The sequence below is a fragment of the Elephas maximus genome, chromosome 3, assembly GCF_024166365.1.
Source record: "Elephas maximus indicus isolate mEleMax1 chromosome 3, mEleMax1 primary haplotype, whole genome shotgun sequence".
In the NCBI taxonomy this organism is placed as follows: domain Eukaryota; kingdom Metazoa; phylum Chordata; class Mammalia; order Proboscidea; family Elephantidae; genus Elephas; species Elephas maximus.
Genome location: NC_064821.1, coordinates 188,557,611 through 188,576,817, shown reverse-complemented (window position 1 = coordinate 188,576,817; position 19,207 = coordinate 188,557,611). Strand labels below are relative to the sequence as shown.

The window sequence follows — 19,207 nt, the reverse complement described above, 5'->3', positions numbered from 1 at the left end:
TCACCTGCCACATGACACTGGCTCCATCTTCTAAGACAAAGTCTCAAGTGAATCACTGGGCAGTTGCCCAGGTGAGGAGGATGGTGGATGAGGAAGTTTTGTGATAATCAGCATGAGTGTGGTAAGTGATTTTTGGAATTGCATGCAGATGGCATTTTTGTTGAGAAATCAGTGCATCATTCCACTTCCCCTTGTAACGTGGTGGCTAGCCCTTATAAAAGGACACTCCACCACCCTGCTGCCATCCTACTGACACTCAGTTGGGGACCAGCTTTAAGACTGTGGTGAGTACAATACTTCCAAGGCATTGTTGGGCAATTGGACAGTATAAGGATTTTAACTGGTGGTAGAAAGGACTTTTGTTTTAGAAAATAATGCTTTAGGCTTTGTGGAAACCTAGACGATGAATTTTGTGGAGGGCAGGTATAATTATATGATAATTTGGCTTCTCTTGGTGAGCTTTGTTGACGTTCATATGGGAAATGGCGTTAAAGGGATAGTCTTACAGGAAGAAGAATAAGGAATAAGAAATGAAGTCCCGTCCCACATTTCAGTTTGTTTCCAAAGACTTGCTTCTCTGGGTACTAGCCCTTAGAACTTCACTTGAATATTTGCAGTTCTTCCTGAAGAACCCATGGCACGATCAGTTTGACTTTCAGTCAGGGTCTCCTGGCAGATGATGTTGGTAGCAATTTGTTTTGGGATTGCTCAGAAGTTTAGCACGTTGGGTATCCTTTCTCTAGATAACATTTAAATTCAGCCCTACCTAGTGCTACCTCAATATAGGATATACTTTTGTTTTTAGAAACGGCAGAGTGAGAAAAATGCCAAAAAAGAATAAGAGATGATGGGAAGTCTCTTAGTTTCCTGGTCTGCAGTAACAGAAACAACACAAATAGGTAGCTTTAAAGAACAGGAATTTATATCCTTGCAGTTCTGGAGGCTAACAGTCCAAGTCAGGGTCTCGGTGCTGTTGATTGCTCCCTTGTTTGTAGGCCTGAGTGTTCCTTGGTTGCTTGACTTGTAGATGATCCTCACGTGATGTCTGTCTTCCCCTGTGTATGCATCTCTGTGTCTAATCTGGTCTTTTATATAAATCAGAAGTGATTAGATTTGGAAGCCACTCCACTCAGGTATGCTTTGATTAACATGACAAAGAAAACTCTATTTCTAAATGGGATTACAACCACAGGCATAACCCCTAGCGGTTGAGTGGATTCAAACTTCCAGTGACATATAGAGAAGAAAAGAATTGCCTGACAGAGTTTGCAAGGAGCCCCTGTGGATTTGAACTGCCCACCTTTGGGTTAGTGGCTGTAGCTCTTATCCACCACGCCACCAGGGTTTTCACCATAGGTATAGGAGTGAGACTTCCAACACATATTTTTGGGAAACACAATTCAATCCATAGCAGGAAACGATGCTAAAAGGGAAGAGGGGAAAACTACACAGTTATGAAGATTTTGTTGGGGACTAGACGAATATTGACTGAACTCATTTAAAGGATACTGTCTTGCTTAGCCAGCAAGAGTGTCACTACAGTAAACACTGTCATGCGTTTATTTTGCAGATTCCCAGAGACTCAGGAAAGATGTCTTACTATCAGCAGCAGTGCAAGCAGCCCTGCCTGCCAATTCCTGTGGTGTGCCCACCTAAGTGCCCTGTGAAATGCCCACCTGTGTGTTGCCCTCCTCCACCATGCCCACCTGTGTGTTGCCCTCCTCCGCCATGCCCACCTGTGTGTTGCCCTCCTCCACCATGCCAACAGAAATGCCCTCCTGTGCTGCCATGCCAAACATGCCAGCAGAAGTGTGTACCCAAATTCAAGTAACAACACCAGAGTTCATCAGAATCATGAAATGATGTGATCCAGCGGCTCTTCCCAGTCTCTGGACTCCTTCTTCCTCCCTCAGCCATGGTGACAGACTGCATCTTCCCTAACCTTCCTTCTGAGACAAGAGCTGACAGAGAAAAGGCTTACATCCTGAAGTTGAGACCATATTATCGGAAAATGATTAACATGTTCAAGGTCTACATTCTTGCACTGAAGCTTTGCCTGATTTCTCTTTGGCATCTGTTATCTAATTTAGGCAGTGATCTCAATCCTGGAAACAGTTTGTCCTGTTTCTGCTTCTTCAATAAAGTACATGTTTCATGGTTGAGCCTACATTGCTTTTGTTTTTATTTTGCATTTTTACACTCTTCCTTCAACTACATCAGATGAATGTCCATCAGACGAATTGAAGTCTTAGATTCAGGCTTTCCCATCACTCAATTCAATCTTGCTTGAGATGTGTCTTTTGGATTGTGTATATCAAATAAGTATTTTAATGGTTTTAAACCTTTTTCAACAACATCCTAGCCTGTGTGACCCTAATAAGTTATTTCAACTACCTCAGGTATCATTTCCTCCTCTTTAAAATGTCGAAAAGAATGTCTTCAGCTTAATATACAGGTAGAGATTAAGTAACTGATCCACAAATGTTTTCTGATTGCCTATTATGTGCCAGGCAATATGCTACATGCTGAAGATACAGGTACTGGTGACGAAACAGAGTCCTTGTCATTAAGTAGAAGAAATTAGAGCTCTGCAGAGGGGCATGGAGGAGAGTTGAGAGTGATACACATGAGGTGTACTTGAGAGAAGATTGTTTAGAAAGGTTCTTCCACAGTGACATTTTGGGCAGAGACATGAATGAACAGAAGTGTGAGCCATGGGTATATCTAGGATAGATTGTTCCAATAAGAGGAAATAGCAAAGTCCAAGGCAGAGAAATATAGCAGCAAAAAAACAGCAACGAAGATGAGAGTGTCAGCAAATGAGGTTAGAGACGTTGGGCCTATAGGACATAGTAATAATTTTGGTATTCATCCAAGGTTTGACAGCTATATTATACTGATGGTCACATGCCTAAATTTTTATAATAATACTCTAATATCATATGTATTTTTTGTGTGTATAACATTTTGAGTAAAAATACAGGTTTGTTCAAAGCTATTACCAAAAGAGATGAAAAGAACTGACGAATAAGTTAAAACTCTAACAAAATAAAACCTTATTCTAAAGTCTGATCAAATGGAAAGTAAGTCTAGTTGTTTTCCTATCTTAAAGGGAAATCAAATCTATTGATTTTCATCATATTAAAGCCAGCATTTCTGTATAGGGAATTCTGTACTTGTTGTGATCGAAACTCTAACAAGAGTGTTGAAGCGTAGTCTTTATACAAGGCTGCGTGGAATAACTCCAAGTGGTTGTTGTTAATAGTAAACTCTTGAAAAGGACTCTAGTCTAATATTTTTGACAGAAGGTTGATAAATTAGAGCTTTCATGGTTAATAACTCTAAATTGGGTACTCATGTACGTAAACCCAAAGTAAAGAAAGAGAATATTAACAACCCTTCAAAAGACCCTGCATTTCCTTCACCACTAGAGGTAACCACTATCCTGACTCTTAATGTAATCACTTTGTTGCTTTTCTTTCTGTTTTGTTTTTTTTTTTGTGTGTATATATTTTACACCAATACATCCAAAGACAAAGTGTTGAGTCGATTCCGATTCATAGTGGCTCTACTGGACAGAGTAGATCTGCCCCATAGAGTTTCTAAGAAGCACCTGGTGGATTCAAACTGCTGACCTTTTTGTTAGGAGATGTAGCGCATAACCACGAATTTGTGTGGTGAAAAACAGGTGAAGTTGTGCGATACAGATTAATAAGTAAACTCATTGTAGCCCGTGTGTACCTAGTATAATGGCTAATCCGACCCTGATTCATGCCCCTGCTTTTCTTGCTCTGCTGTACTAAGCTTCTCATGTACTCCTGATATAGGATGAAGGGACAGCTCTGTCAAGGCACAAGTGCAGTGGAGCTTGGAGGCAGCAATTCCCAGACTGGCTTTTATAAATAGATACAGCTACAAAAATACAGCCTAGGCACTGCATCTAGTCCTCTGAACTAAGGAGTCCTCCTGTGAATAAGAATTTTTCCAACAACACTATGGTGACTGTAGGGTAGTGCTATTCATCTATATGCAAACCTTCCCTAATGGAATCAGCTTTGCTCTTCCACAAAGCATGCTGGGGCTGAATTTGGGATGGACTTGGGCTAAGGTATAAGGCCAGGAGGGACATGACTGGGCCAGCGGCCAAGGCGGAAGAATACCTTAGCAACAAGAAGGAAAATATCTGGGCCTTGGCCTGAAGTCCCTGGGAACACTGACTGCCCAAGGACATGGGAGAAAACGATGAGCCTTGGTCCCAGCTGGAATGATATATCAGCTTGGGTCCCTTGCTAGGTGGTTGAGGAAAATACTCCAGCCAGCCGCCACTGGAGAAAGCAGCTGCTTGCCTGTGTAAGTAATTTTCTCTGAATAGACCTATGAATCTGGAAAGGGCTAAGTGTCAGTTCTTTGGATTATCTGGCAGGATGCACAGTGAGGGTCTTCCCTTGCTGAGGCTGTCCCCCAACAGTGACCAATCAACAGACTAACACTCTGATTTCCCAGTTGGTGGGAAGGGCCGTGTCTTTTGGTTGATGTTACTTGTTGTGTTAGATAAAGTCTCCTAGTAAGATTATTTGTTGACAGGTAAGGTAAAGCAGATTCCTCTTTTACCAAGTCACTGCTCAGAGCTACAAGATGGTGATTTGGAATATAGCTTTTCCTTTACTCACAGGATCATGGAACTATTTGTGCTCAGCTTGAAGTATTCTGTTGAATATGTCCTGGGAAACATTAGGCCAATGTAGTTTTTAAAATATACATATCATCCTTAGCAAACAAGAGTTGGATAGGACGTAATTTTTGTTGAAGCTTCTTAATTTTTTCTTTTTTTAATATTATGTTAGAGGAAATAGCTCTTGGTCCACATGACAATGGAATAGGTAAAATAGGAAAAACATTATTATAATTTGTAATTATCTATTTGTCGGTTTATATTATTTTGGCGTATATCTGCCATGAGAACGTGTGATCCCTGAGGACAGGAATCCTTCTTTACTTTTCCTCCATTGCCACGACCAGCATCTGAACAAGTGTCTAACGAATAGTAAACCCCAAAAATGATGGGTTGAGGAGATGGCATGATCCAGATCTTCTATTTTCAATTCCGGCTATCTAAGAGTAATAAATTATTCTGTTAGTAGCACAGTAGCAGCCAAAGTCCACTGTCGATCTCTCATTGCTAAACAGTTATGAAACCAAATTACATGGTATTAACATCCACATAACTGACTCTAATTTTCAAATTTACCCTACATAGCTCATGTTTTTTCTTTTCTCTTTCTGTAAAAGATGGTCACTTGTTTTTTTCTTCACATCACTGGCTGTAGTAAGGCCTGCCACGGTTATTAAGGTTCTGTATATCTCATATAAGCAGCCCTGGCGGTGAAATGATTAGGTGCTGGGCTACTAATCAAAAGGTGAGCATCTTAGATGGCCACTTGCTAGCATTTAAGACCCCAGATGCCTCTTTCCAAGGTGGGATGCAGAATGTTTTCTTAATAGATTTCATTATGCCAATTGAAACCATGGTCCCCAAGCCCCCACACCTGCTACGCTGGCCTTACAAGCATTCAGTTTATTCCGGAAACTTCTTTGCTTTTGGGTCAGTTGTGCTGACCTCTCCTGTATTGTGTGTTAGCTTTCCGTCACCTAAAGTAGTTCTCATCTACTATCTAATTAGTGAAAACCCCTCTCCAGCCCTCCTTCCCTCCCACCTCTCGTAACCATCAAAGAATATTTTCTTCTGTGTTTAAACTATTTCTTGAGCTCTTCTAATAGTGATCTTATACAATATTTGTCTTTTTGCAACTGACTAATTTTACTCAGCATAATGCCTTCCAGATTCCTCCATGTTAATTGAAATGTTTCACAGATTTATCACTGTTCTTTATCGATGTGTAGTAATCCATTGTGTGAATATACCATAATTTATTTGTCCATTCATCCATTGATGGAAACCCTTGGTTGCTTCCATCTTTTTGCTATTGTAACAGTGCTGCAATTGGTCTCAACCCACCTGGATCAAAGTAGAATGAAGAACACCAAGGACAAAAGGTAATTACAAGCCCAAGAGACAGAAAGAGCCACATAAACCAGAGACTACATCAGCCTGAGACCAGAATAGCTAGATGGTGCCCGGCCACAACAGATGACTACCCTGACAGGGAACACAACAGAGAACCCCTGAGGGAGCAGAAAAGCAGTGGGATGAAGACCCCAAATTCTTGTAAAAAGACCAGACTTCATGGTCTGACTGAGACTAGAAGGACCCCTGTGATCATGGCCCCCAGACCTTCTGTTGGCCCAGGACAGGAACCATTCCCAAAGCCAACTCTTCAGACAGGGATCGGACTGGACAATGGGTTGGAGAGGGATGCTGGTGATGAGTGAGCTTCTTAGATCAGGTGGGCACTTGAGACTCTGTTTGCATCTCCTCCCTGGCGGGGGGATGAGAGGGTAAAGGGGATTAGAAGCTGGTGATACGGACACAAAATGAGAGAGTGGAGGGAGGGAGCGGGCTGTCTCATTATGGGGAGAGTAATTGCTAGTATGTAGCAAGGTGTAGGAAACCCTGGTTGCATAGTGGTTAAGTGCTACACCTGCTAACCAAAGCGTCAGCAGTTGGAATCCACCAGGCGCTCCTTGGAAACTCTGTGGGGCAGTTCTAATCTGTCCTATACAGTCGCTATGAGTCAGAATTTACTCGAGGGCACTGGGTTCGGTTTTTTTTTTTTTTTTTAGCAAGGTGTGTATAAGTTTTCTTGTGAGAGACTGACTTGATTTCTAAACTTTTACTTAAAGCACAATAAAAATTAAAAAAAAAAAAGGTGGGCAGTTTTAACCCACTGGCCCCTCTGTAGGAGAAATGGCAGTGTACTTTCGTAACAATTGCAGACTTGGAAAGCTCAAGGGCAGTTCTATTCTTTCCTATGGTGCTGCTATGCATTGGAGTCAAACCTTAAGGGTAGTTCTGCTCTGTCCTATGGTGCCAATATGAGTTCGAATCAAATTGACAGCAACGAATATCTCATATACGTTTGAAGACCTGGATAGTGGTGTTGTTAGAGTCAACATAGATTGTGTCAGTGTCCAATTTTACTAGATATTCCATGGTCTGGGACTCTGATCTATTCTTGCCATTCCCACTTATGCTGCCTTTGTTTGTCTTCGTCAGTTCTCAGATGGGTTTTGAGGCTAGGCCTCTAACCTCTTTCTGCCTCCAGCCTCACCTTTTCCATTGTCCACACTATGATTAAAGTAAGCTCTCATAATCACAGATTTCACTCTCCCTGATTAAAATCTTTCTCTGTCTTTGTGTCTCCTACAAAATAAAGGCCAAATTTCTTAGCACGACGTGTAAGGTCCTTTATGGTCTGATTGATGCCTGCCTGTCTAGCTTCGTCCCCTGAATTTTGTCCTTTTCAGGCTAGGGTTCCCCACGTGTCTGTCAGTTTGTCGTACTGTGGGGGCTTGTGTGTTGCTGTGATGCTGGGAGCAATGCCACTGGTGTTCACATACCAGCAGGGTCACCCACAGAGGACAGGTTTCAGCTGACCGTCTAGACCAAGACAGACTAGGAAGAAGGACCTGGCAGTCTACTTCTGAAACCCATTAGCCAGCAAAAACCTTATTAATAGCAGCGGAACATTGTCTGATACAGTACTGGAAGATGAGCCCCCAGGTTGGAAGGCACTCAAAAGATGACTGGGGAAGAGCTACCTCCTCAAAGTGGAGTCGACCTTAATGATGTGGATGGAGTAAAGCTTCCAGGTCCTTCATCTGCTGATGTGGCATGACTCAAAATGAGAAGAAACAGCTACAAACATCCATTAATAATCAGAACCTGAAATGTACCAAGTATGAATCTAGGAACATTAGAAATCGTCAAAACTGAAATGGAATGCATAAACATCGATATCCTAGGCATTAGTGAGTTGAAATAGACTGCTATTGGCCATTTTGAATCAGACAATCATATAGTCTACTATGCTGGGAATGACAACTTGAAGAGGAATGGCGTTGCATTCTTTGTCAAAAAGAACATTTCAAGATTTATCCTGAAGTACAACATGTCAGTGATAGGATAATATCCACATGCCTGCAAGGAAGACTAGTTAATACAATTATCATTCAAATTTATGCACCAACTACTAGGGCCAAAGATGAAGAAATAGAAGATTTTTTACAAGCTGCTTCAGTCTAAAATTGATCAAACGTGCAATCAAGATGCATTGATAATTGGCGATTGGAATGCAAAAGTTGGAAACAAAGAAGAAGGATCAGTAGTTGGAAAATACGGCCTTGGTGATAGAAACAATGCCGGAGATAGAATGATAGAATTTTGCAAGACCAACGGCTTCTTCATTGAAAATACCTTCTTCCACCAACATAAATGGCGACTATACACACGGATCTCACCAGATGGAAATTGACTACATCTGTTGAAAGAGACGATGGAAAGGCTCATTATCATCAGTCAGAACAAGGCCAGGGGCCGACTGTGGAACAGACCATCAATTGCTTATATGCGAGTTCAAGCTGAAACTGAAGAAAATCAGAGCAAGTCCACGAGAGCCAAAATATGACATTGAGTATATCCCACCTGAATTTAGAGACCATCTGAAGAATAGATTTGATGCATTGAACACTAGTGACTGCAGACTAGACAAGTTGTGGAATGACATCAAGGACTTCATCCATGAAGAAAGCAAGAGGTGACTGAAAAGACAAGAAAGAAAGAAAAGACCAAGATGGATGTCAGAGGAGACTCTGAAACTTGCTCTTGAGCATTGAACAGCTAAAGCAAAAGGAAGAATTGATGAAGTAAAAGAATTGAACAGAAGATTTCAAAGGGCCTCTTGAGAAGACAAAGTAAAGTATTATCACGACATGTGCAAAGAGCTGGAGATGGAAAACCAAAAGGGAAGAACATGCTCGGCGTTTCTCACGCTGAAAGAACTGAAGAAAAAATTCAAGCCTCGAGTTGCAATAGCGAAGGATGCCATGGGGAAAATATTAAATGATGAAGGAAGCATCAAAAGAAGATGGAAGGAATACACAGAGTCGTTATACCAAAAAGAACTAATCGATATTCAACCATTTCAAGAGGTGGCATATGATCAGGAACCGATGGTACTGAAGGAAGAAGTCCAAGCTGCTCTGAAGGCATTGGCGAAAAACAAGGCTCCAGGAATTGATGGAATATCCATTGAGATGTTTCAGTAAACGGATGCAGCACTGGAGGTGCTCACTCGTCTATGCCAAGAAATATGGAGGACAGCTTCCTGGCCAACTGACTGGAAGAGATCCATATTTATGCCTATTCTCAAGAAAGGTGGCCCAACCAAATGTGGAAATTATAGAACAATATCGTTAATATCACAAGCAAGCAAAATTTTGCTGAAGATCATTCAAAAATGGCTGCAGCAGTATATCGACATGGAACCTCCAGAAATTCAGGCTGGTTTCAGAAGAGGACATGGAACCGGGGATATCATTGCTGATTTCAGATGGATCCTGGCTGAAAGCAGAGAATACCAGAAGGATGTTTACCTGTGCTTTATTGACTATGCAAAGGCATTCGACTGTGTGGATCAAAACAAACCATGGATAACATTGCAAAGAATGGGAATTCCAGAACGCTTAATTGTGCTCATGAGGAACATTTACATGGACGAAGAGGCAGTTGTTGGACAGAACAAGGGCATACTGATTGGTTTAAAGTCAGGAAAGCTGTGCATCAGGGTTGTATTCTTTCACCATACCTATTTAATCTTTATGTTAAACAAATAATATGAGAACCTGGACTATATGAAGAAGAACAGGGCATCAGGATTGGAGGAAGACTCATTAACAACCTATGTTATAAAGATGACACAACCTTGCTTGCTGAAAGTGAAGAGGACTTGAAGCACTTACTAATGAAGATCAAAGACCACAGCCTTCAGTATGGATTACACCTCAACATAAAGAAAACAAAAATCCTCACAACTGGACCAATGAGCAACATCATGATCAATGGAGAAAGGATGGATGTTGTCAGGGATTTCATTTTACTTGGATCCACAATCAACACCCATGGAAGCAGCAGTCAAGAAATCAAAAGACACATTGCATTGGGCAAACCTGCTGCAAAGGACCTCTTCAAAGTGTCGAAGAGCACAGATGAACCCTGAAGACTAAAGTGCGTCTGACCCAAGCCATGGTTTTTCAATCGCGTCATATGCATGTGAAAGCTGAACAATGAATAAGAAGACCGAAGAAGAGATGATGCCTTTGAATTGTGGTGTTGGCAAAGAATATTGAATATACCATGGACTGCCAATAGAACGAACAAATCTGACTTGGAAGAAGTGCGGCCAGAATGCTCCTTAGAAGCAAGGATGGCGAGACTGCATCTTACATAATTTGGACATGTTGTCAGGAGGGATAAGTCCCTGGAGAAGGACATCATGCTTGGCAGAGTACAGGGTCAGCGGAAAAGAGGAAGACCCTCAACGAGGTGGATTGACACGGTGGCCGCAACAATAAGCTCAAGCATAGAAATGATTGTAAGGATGGCTCAAGACTGGGCAGTGTTTCTTTCTGTTGTGCATAGGGTCGCTATGAGTTGGAACTGACTCGATGGCACCTAACAACAACAACAACAACAACAGGCCAGTGCCCAGCACACTGAACTTACAGTGGTGAGCACATCAGGATATTTTCATGTCTTTATGCTGATGGTGGTCAGTGCCCAGGGAAATTTTGAGGAGGACTGTTATTTTATCAGACACAGAATCCATCTTTGTTCTTACAGACATTGATATTGTGGGCTACCATGGCGATGACTGATGACTGAAATGATATATCTCTTCTTGGAGTCTTCAGCCCCATGAGCTGGATATTGTAAGGAGGAAGATAGCAAATGTGTTACTTCTGCTTTTTGGGGAAGTACCAGTTCTGTTTACTTGAGGTGGCAGGGTCAGGGCTTAGGTATCAAAGAAGAAGAGAGAAGGTGCAGTTTTTCTTGCCGTTCCTATTAGGAATCTTTCTTGGGACTAAGAGAACAACAATAGAAGGCTTGTAGAAACAAGTTTTCACATGTCCTCTTTTTCAGTTAAACCTCAGAAGTTTAGATGACTAACTTAAATACCCAGAGAGTGGAGGCCCATACACATCCAATACCTTCTTTACCCTCAATGACTAAAAACCTTCCATTCCCTCAGCCATAACCACAACTAACACTGCAACCACAGGAGCATCCGTGGTACCAAGTTGGACAACAATCAGGGCTCAGACACATATTAGGAATGATTCTTTGGATCTGCCCTACCAAACCACCCAGCACATAGGTGCAAGGAGGAACAAAAGGCAGGAAAGGGGTCAGAAATTGTGTCATGTGAAGCCCTGGGAATGGCTGACTAGGAAAGAAGAGGCTTGGGTCTTCTTTAAGTTTCTCCTGTCCTCAGAGGACCCAATTATTTTTATCTTGGATGAACTTGATTGATGGAAACAAAAAGAATTTCCGTAAGATTTACATCAAGGAGAGATGAGGAGATCTTTGTGTAGGAGTAAATCTAATTCTGCTACTTGTAATTCCGATTGCTACAGGGGATGCATGTTTCTGGGAGAGCTAACACAGTGGAAAGACTAGATATGTGGCAAATCATGGGCCCTTGGCATAGGTGGTCTCCTATTTGGAATGTATAACCAACCACATTCAATTTTTCAGCACACAGCCTCTTGCATGAGATTGTTTGTCTGCTTGTCGTCAGTCATGCTTGAACACAAAGCAACACTCACTCTGTGCATCATTCTCTTGATGCTTCCACGCTGCGCCAGTCTTCCTGTGCATATTCAACAAATACTTACTCAACATCTACTCCGTTCCAGTTTTCAGGCCATGTCCTGAATGTATAATAGGGAAGAACAGTCTCAGTTTTTAAAGAACTTGCACATTCCAGGTGAAGCAGATGAGTGGTAAGTCCACTAAATGTAGATGGATATGACAAAAGAAACTCTCTGTTTTGGGGGACTCAGGCGGGACACATGCCTTAGTGGATGAGTTCCAAAAGGCTTTTCATTGAGGGTGATGCTTTGTTGAGAATAGTGTCAGCATTAAAAACAAAAAAAAAACCCAAAAGCTAACGCTTTGCCATCAAGTAGATTCCAACTGATAGCGACACTACAGGACAGAGTAGAACTGCCCTGTAGGGTTTCCAAGGAGCGGCTGGTTCATTTGAGCTGTTGACCTTTGGTTAGCAGCTGAGCTCTTAACCACTGCATCACCAGGGCTCCAATGTCAGCATTAGCCAGGTAAAAATAGCAAGAAGAAGGTATATCGCAGGCATAGTGAATAAATGCACTGAGCAGAAGAAAAAAAATGGCTCGTGAGAAAAATTACAAGGAGCCCTGATATTACAACAGCATACAGTTCAAGGCATGGAGTAGCAAGGTATGAACGTGGAGGTGAAGAAATGTCTGTATAATGGACCTGACACTTTAAGCATGCAAGTGATATAGATTGCACTTTAAATGGATCACTCTGGCTGCAGTGCAGAAGCTGGCTTTGAATCAAGCAATAATGGGGAAGAGAATTTAGGAAGCTATGGTAATAACCAGGGCCTGAGATGAGGATGTCCTGAACTAGGCTGGGCTAGTTAGCATAGCAGACAGGAAATGAATTTCAGAAATGTTTATGATGTCAAACTGGTAGCCTAGATATTTGATTGGATAAATGGGGCATAGTATAGGAAAAAAAGAGTCAAAATAACTGAAGTCATTGAGTGGCTGGAGGTGCACAAGATAGAGAACACTGGAGATGTTTCTCATTTGTAGGAAAGAGAGTCAGTTGATAATTGGAGGACATATGGATAGAGATTTCAGCAGGCAAAGGCATACTTAAATCTGAAGTGATCTCTGGAATGCAAATGGAGATGTAGGAGTTAACAACAGATTTGTGGCTGTTAAATTAAAAGAGTGGTTGGGATCATAACCAGAGAATGCATAAGGTGGAAAGAGTCATGGGCCTGGGAACTATTTGACATTTGGAGGAAGATGTTCAAACCATGGGGAACAAGGACCAGGCACAGGTTGAGGAGAATCAGGGAAATAGACATCATGGAAACCAAAAAGTAGGGAGTTTAAAGAAAGACAGATTGGTTGACATTGTGAAATTCAGAAGAAGAGAAGCCCAGGAAGATAAAAACTGGGAAATACTCATTTAGTTTGATGGTTAGAAAGATATAGTAGAACTTAGAAGGAGTATTTTTAGTAGACTTGTGGGACTGAAGCCAGGTTGCTATGGCTTGTTTTGAAATTTGAGTATTTATCTCCCTAAGACACCTATGCTATATTGATTAGGTTGAGCAAAGCAGACATTTTTGCAATAAGAAGACTTTCAGTCCTTAAGGATGTTATTCCCACACCCATTTAGTCTTATTTTTAGATATAAATTTTTATTAAGGTGTAATTTCAAATTTCTCTATTTCTTATATATAGCCTTTCTCCTCCTGGTCCCAGTCCCTGGTATACTCTGTTCAAGCTTCTGTCCCTAGAGTTTTGCATCTTCCATAATGTCATATAAATGGAACTCTACATTATGTAGTATTTTGAGATTAGCTTCATTCACTTAGCATGATTTGCAGTTTAGGTCTAAATTCCAATTTACTGAGGAAAATAGAAGAACAAATTAAGTAACATCAAAATAATCCAACAAAACCCAGAAGGGGGGATATTTGAGAGAAAACTGGTCGGGTCTTACCAACAACCAAATATCAGGAAAATAAAGAGGGTGGTGTTGGAGACTGTTCCAGATTTACAGAGAGTTTTTTTTTTTTTTATGAGATAGAAAAACTGTAGTGAGTAAATTATTTTGAGAAAAAGGAAGAAATTTGAAGTTATTCCATTAGATAATATTAAGTACTTAGTATTAATTTTTTTAGGTGTCTTGAATTCCATTGTGGTGCAATAAGTTTGTGTGACACTGCTGACCTGAAAGGTTGGTGGTTGGAACCCAGTGAGTGGCATCTTGGAAGACAGGCCTGGTGATCTACTTCTTAAAGTAACGGCTCTACTGTGCATATATGAGTTTCCATAAGTTGGAATAGACTCGACTGGCAACTAACAATAATAAGTTTATTGGAAAGCAGCCAGCAATCTTCATGTAACTAGTACATGATTTGCAAAGATTTAATACCTACAAACTCTTCAGGTGCTCACGTTTTTGATAGGAATGAACAATCTTCCCTTTGATTCTTTGCTTTGTACAACCAGAGATAATCATTTTCTCTCTAGGGTTGTAAATGCTCATTAGTAATCCCTTTCTTAAGAAAATCTAGCCTTCCCTCTATTCTACCATACTTCATGTATAAACCAAATGTTTTATCAGGTAACTTTTGGAATCCAATATTTATTCCTGAAATAGGAACCTCAAAGGAAGCAAGACAAGCAAGTCTAAAGTTGATAAATCTATTTTATGTCATATATTCCTGAAATATTTCCTGTATCCAGAGCACATGCCACTTCTAATTCCTAGAATTTCAATATGAAGTAACATGTTGTATGAGTATCTCACATATTGCAAAGACATCCCTGTTCCTTCTGGCACCTCTGAAAAGAGTCACTTTCCTAATTGTAAACAAGATTATTAGCCTGTTGAAATCTGTTTTCTGTCTGGTAGTGCTATGGAGAAACAGCTGGCCCCATGCTGTCTTTCCTGGATATCATGAGAGAGAACAGAGCTCTGTGGTTTCATCTTCGATTTGCCAGGCTAAGTTACCCTTGTTCTTAAGGAATTCCTCCCATATACAGTCAAAAGAAAATATTTTATTTTTCTAATCTACTAACATACTCCAGTTGAGAACTACTGTAGTTGTTGTATTGAAGGTCTTCCAGAGAAAGGCATAGGCATTGAATGCCCCTGCAAAGAAGTTTGGGAGGAGTATTGTTACTGGAGAGAATGTGTTTATACCAGCCTTTTGAGGTGATATTATTACTGTTTCTAATTTAGAGCTGATGGAAATAGGCTCTAGGGAGGTTAACAAATTAGTGGCATATAACACTAAATACTACTTAAACATTGAATACCAGTAAACATTGAATACCAGAGAGGAAGACAACTGGATTGAATTATGTAGGGGAAATAAGCGCCAAAATTTAGGAAGTATGAATGCAAAAGCTTTTAAATGGCTGCAGCCCAGATACTGAATCGTTTTAAGAAAATGGGAGAGAAGGAAGTTGGGTTTCTGAAGTACCACAGTGGCTAATGGTTATGAAAGCCACAGATACAGGTCAGTATGTAAATCTGCACTACATGGAGCCATAGGGAAATCCCCCAGCATGTGATTCTTATGGCCTAGAAATCTGAGAGATGATATTGGTCTTGTTAAAGCCTATTAACCAAAACCCACTGCCGTCGAGTTGTTTCTGACTCATAGAGATCCTAAAAGGCCGAGTAGAACTGCCCAATAGAGTTTCCAAGGAAAGCCTGGCAGATTCGAACTGCTGACCTCTTGCTTAGCAGCTGTAACCCTTAAGAACTATGCCATCAGGGTTTCTGAAAGCGTATTAGTGATCAAGAAAAGAAGCCTAATGATAAAAGGCTGTAGAAAAGGGAGAAATGTATTAAAAACAAAATCTTTGGGTGAGGAGTGAGATGTGTTCAGACGCCAGTCTTCCCAAACCATACTTGCCGCTTCCCAGGTACAAAATTAGATGCTGGGCAAGAGGGTGAATGGGGAAGCAAATTTTATATCCAAGGAACCTGGGGAGCTGGGAAGTTGGGGGAAGACACCCACTCTATCAGCTATCAGTTGGAGAATTCTCATATTCCTCACATTACATGGGCTCCACCTTCTAAGACAAGGTCTCAAGCAAATCCCTGCACACTTGCCAGGTGAGGACGATGGTGGACAAGGAAATTTTGTGATAATCAGCATGAGTGTAGCAAGTCATTTTTGGAATTGCATGCAGATGGCATTCTGGTTGAGAAATCAATGCATCATCCCACGTCTCCTTTAAAGGGCTTGCTGGTCCTTATAACAGGACACTCTACCACCCTGCTGCCATCCTGTTGACACTCACATAGGCACCGGCTTTGAGACTGTGGTGAGTGCAATACTTGCAAGGCATTTTTGGGTAATTGGGCAGTATGAGGATTTTAACTGGAGGTAGAAAGGACTTTTCTTTAGAAAATAATGCTTAAGTTTTGTGGAAATCAAGATGATAAATTTTGTGGGAGGCAGGTATAATTATAAGATATTTTAGCTGCTCTTTGGTGAGTTATCTTGAGGTTCATATGGGAAATGAAGTTAAAGGGACAATCTTATAGGAAGAAGAATAAGGAATATGAAATGAAGTCCTCTCCCATATTTCAATCTGTTTCCAAAGATTTGTTTCTCTAGGTACTACCCTTATAGCTGTATCTGAGCTTTTGCAATTCTTGAAAAACTCATGGCAAGATCAGTTAAACTCTCAGTCAGGGTCTCATGGCAGATGACGTTGGTAGCAATTTAGTTTTGGAACTGCTCAGAAGTTAAGCAAGGTCGGTATCCTTTCTCTGGATAATATTGAAATTTAGCCACATCATAGGGCTGCTTCAATATAGGATCTATTTCTGTTTTTAGAAATGGCAGAATGAGAAAAATGCCAAAAAAGAATAAGAGGTGATGGGAAGTCTCTTAGTGTCCTAGTCTGCTGTAACAAAGACAGCACCAGTAGGTGACTTTAAAGAACAGAAATTTATATTCTCTCAGCTTGGAGGCTAAGAGTCCAAATCAGGGTCTCAGCCCTGTTGATTCCTTCCTTTTTGGTAGGGCTGGGTGTTCCTTGATTGCTTAACTTTCAGATGATCCTCACGTAATATCTGTCTTCTGCTGTGTATGCATTTGCGTGTCTAATCTGATCTTTATTAAAGCTCAGAAGTGATTAGTGATTAGATTTAGAACCTACTCCACTCAGGTATGCTTTAATTAACATGACAAAGAAAACTCTATTTCCAAATAGGATTGCAACCATAGGTATAACCAGTTGCTCATCGGTGGATCCTGACTCCCAGCGACCCTATAGGACAGAGTAGAATTGTCCCACAGAGTTTCCAAGGAGTTCCTGGTGGATTTGAACTGCTGACTTTTTGATTAGTGTCTAGAGCTCTTATACACTATGCCAACAGGGTTTCCACCATAAGTATACAGGTGAAAATTCCAACATATTTTTGGGAAACACAATTCAATGCATAACAGGAAACGATGCTAAAAGGGAAGAGGCAAAAGCTACACAGTTATGAAGATTTTGTTGGAGACTTGAGGAATATTGAGCGAGCTCATTTGAAAGATAGTGACTTGCTTAGCCAGCAAGAGTGTTACTACACTAAACACTGTCATCTGTTCATTTTTCAGATTCCCAGAGACTCAGGAAAGATGTCTTACTATCATCAGCAGTGCAAGCAGCCCTGCCTGCCACCTCCTGTGGTGTGCCCACCTAAGTGTCCTGAGCCATGCCCACCTCTAAAGTGCCCCAGAGCCATGTCCACCCCCAAAGTGTCCTGAGCTATGCCCACCTCTGAAGTGCCCAGAGCTATGCCCACCTGTGCCTTGCCCTCCTCAGCCATGTCCACCTGTGTATTGCCCTCCTACACCATGCCCACCTGTGCAGTGCCCTACCCAGCCATGCCAGCAGAAGTGTGTCCCCAAGAGCGAGTAACAGCACCAGAATTCATCAGAATCGGGAATCAATGAGATCTAGTGGCTCTTTCCAGTCACTGGACTCCATCTTCCTCCCTCAGCCGTAGTGACAGGCTGCATCTTCCGTAACCTTCCTCCTGAGACGAGAGCTGACAGGAAAAAGGGTTAGATACCATGTTGACACCATGTTGCTGGAAAATGAGGGACAGGATCAAGGTCTACACTCTTGCATTAAAGCTTGTCTCATATGTTTTTGGCATCTATCTGTGATCTAATTTAGGCAGTGATCTCTATCTTATAAACAGCTGTGTCCTGTTTCTGCTTCTTCAATAAAATACATGTTTCGTGGTTGAGCCTACATTGGTTTTGTTTTCATTTGGCTTTTTTACACTCTTTCTTCAACTACATGAAATGAAAGTCCATCAGATGAATTTAAGTTTTAGATTGAGGCTTTCACAACATTGAGACGTGCCTTTTTGACTGGTTATATCAAATAATTATTTTAGTGGTTTTAAACCCATTTCAACAACTTCATACCTGTGTGAGCCTAAGAAGTTACTTTGACTAACTCACGTATTATTTCCTCCTCTGTAAAATATGGAAAGAATGTCTTCAGGTCAATATACTCATAGAGATTAATTAACTGATTCACAAACACTCTCTATTTGCCTATTATGTGCTAGGCAATATTCTACATGCTGGAGATACAGACACTGGTGACCAAACAGAGTCCTTGTCATTAAGCAATAGAAATGAGATTGCTGCATAGGGTCATGGAGGAGAACTGAGAGTGGTACGCATGAGGTGTACTTGAGAGAATATTGTTTAGAAAGGTTCTTCCAAAGTGACGTTTTGGGCAGAGACATGAATGAACAGAAGAGTAAGCCATGGGTATATCTAGGATAGATTGTGCCAATAAGAGGAAATAGCAAGACCCAAGGCAGAGAAATACAGCAGCAAAAAAAACAGCAATGAAGACGAGAGTGTCACCAAATGAGGTTAGAGAGGTTGGGTCTGCAGGACATAATAATAATTTTGGTATTCATCCAAGGTTTGAGAGTTTTATTATGCTGATGGTCAAATGCTTAAAATTTTGGATTAATACTCTACTATCAGATATTTTTTTCCTTTGTGTAGCATTTTGACTAATAATACATATGTTTGTTCAAAGCTATTACCAAAAGAGATGAAAAGAAGTGAGGAATAAATTAAAACTCTTACAAAATAAAAGCTTATTTTGAGTGGTGAGCAAATAAAAAGTAAGTCTGTTAGTTTTTCTATCTTAAAGGTAAATCTAATCTATTAATTCTCATCATATTATAGCTGGCAAAATTACACAGGAAATTTTGTACAAGTTGTGGTCCAAACTCTAAAAAGAATGTTGAAAGGTAGAGTTTATACAAGGCTACACGGAATGACTCCAGGTGATTGTCATTAATGGTAAACTCTTGAAAAGGACTTTAGTCTAATATTCTTGACAGCTTTTTTTATTTCTATTTTGTGAATAATGAAAACAAATGTTAACAGTTTTTTTTTTTTTTTTG

At 40.8% G+C, this 19,207-nt stretch overlaps 1 long non-coding RNA gene and 1 pseudogene across 4 annotated transcripts in view; both read left to right on the top strand.

Moving 5' to 3' along the window:
* Nucleotides 1-17,407, top strand: part of LOC126073658 (uncharacterized) — a 372,441-nt gene extending 355,034 nt beyond the window's left edge. Inside the window, exon 5 of one of the 4 annotated variants that reach the window (XR_007516815.1) lies at nt 17,379-17,407. This is a non-coding gene — a long non-coding RNA (uncharacterized LOC126073658). Of the gene's footprint in view, nt 1-1,570; nt 1,629-17,378 lie in introns of those variants that run through there. The other 3 variants (XR_007516810.1, XR_007516806.1, XR_007516808.1) reach the window with 3 other exon arrangements.
* A 124-nt stretch (nt 17,408-17,531) lies between these two features.
* LOC126071455 (small proline-rich protein 2D-like) overlaps nt 17,532-19,207 on the top strand; it is a 29,264-nt pseudogene continuing 27,588 nt past the window's right edge.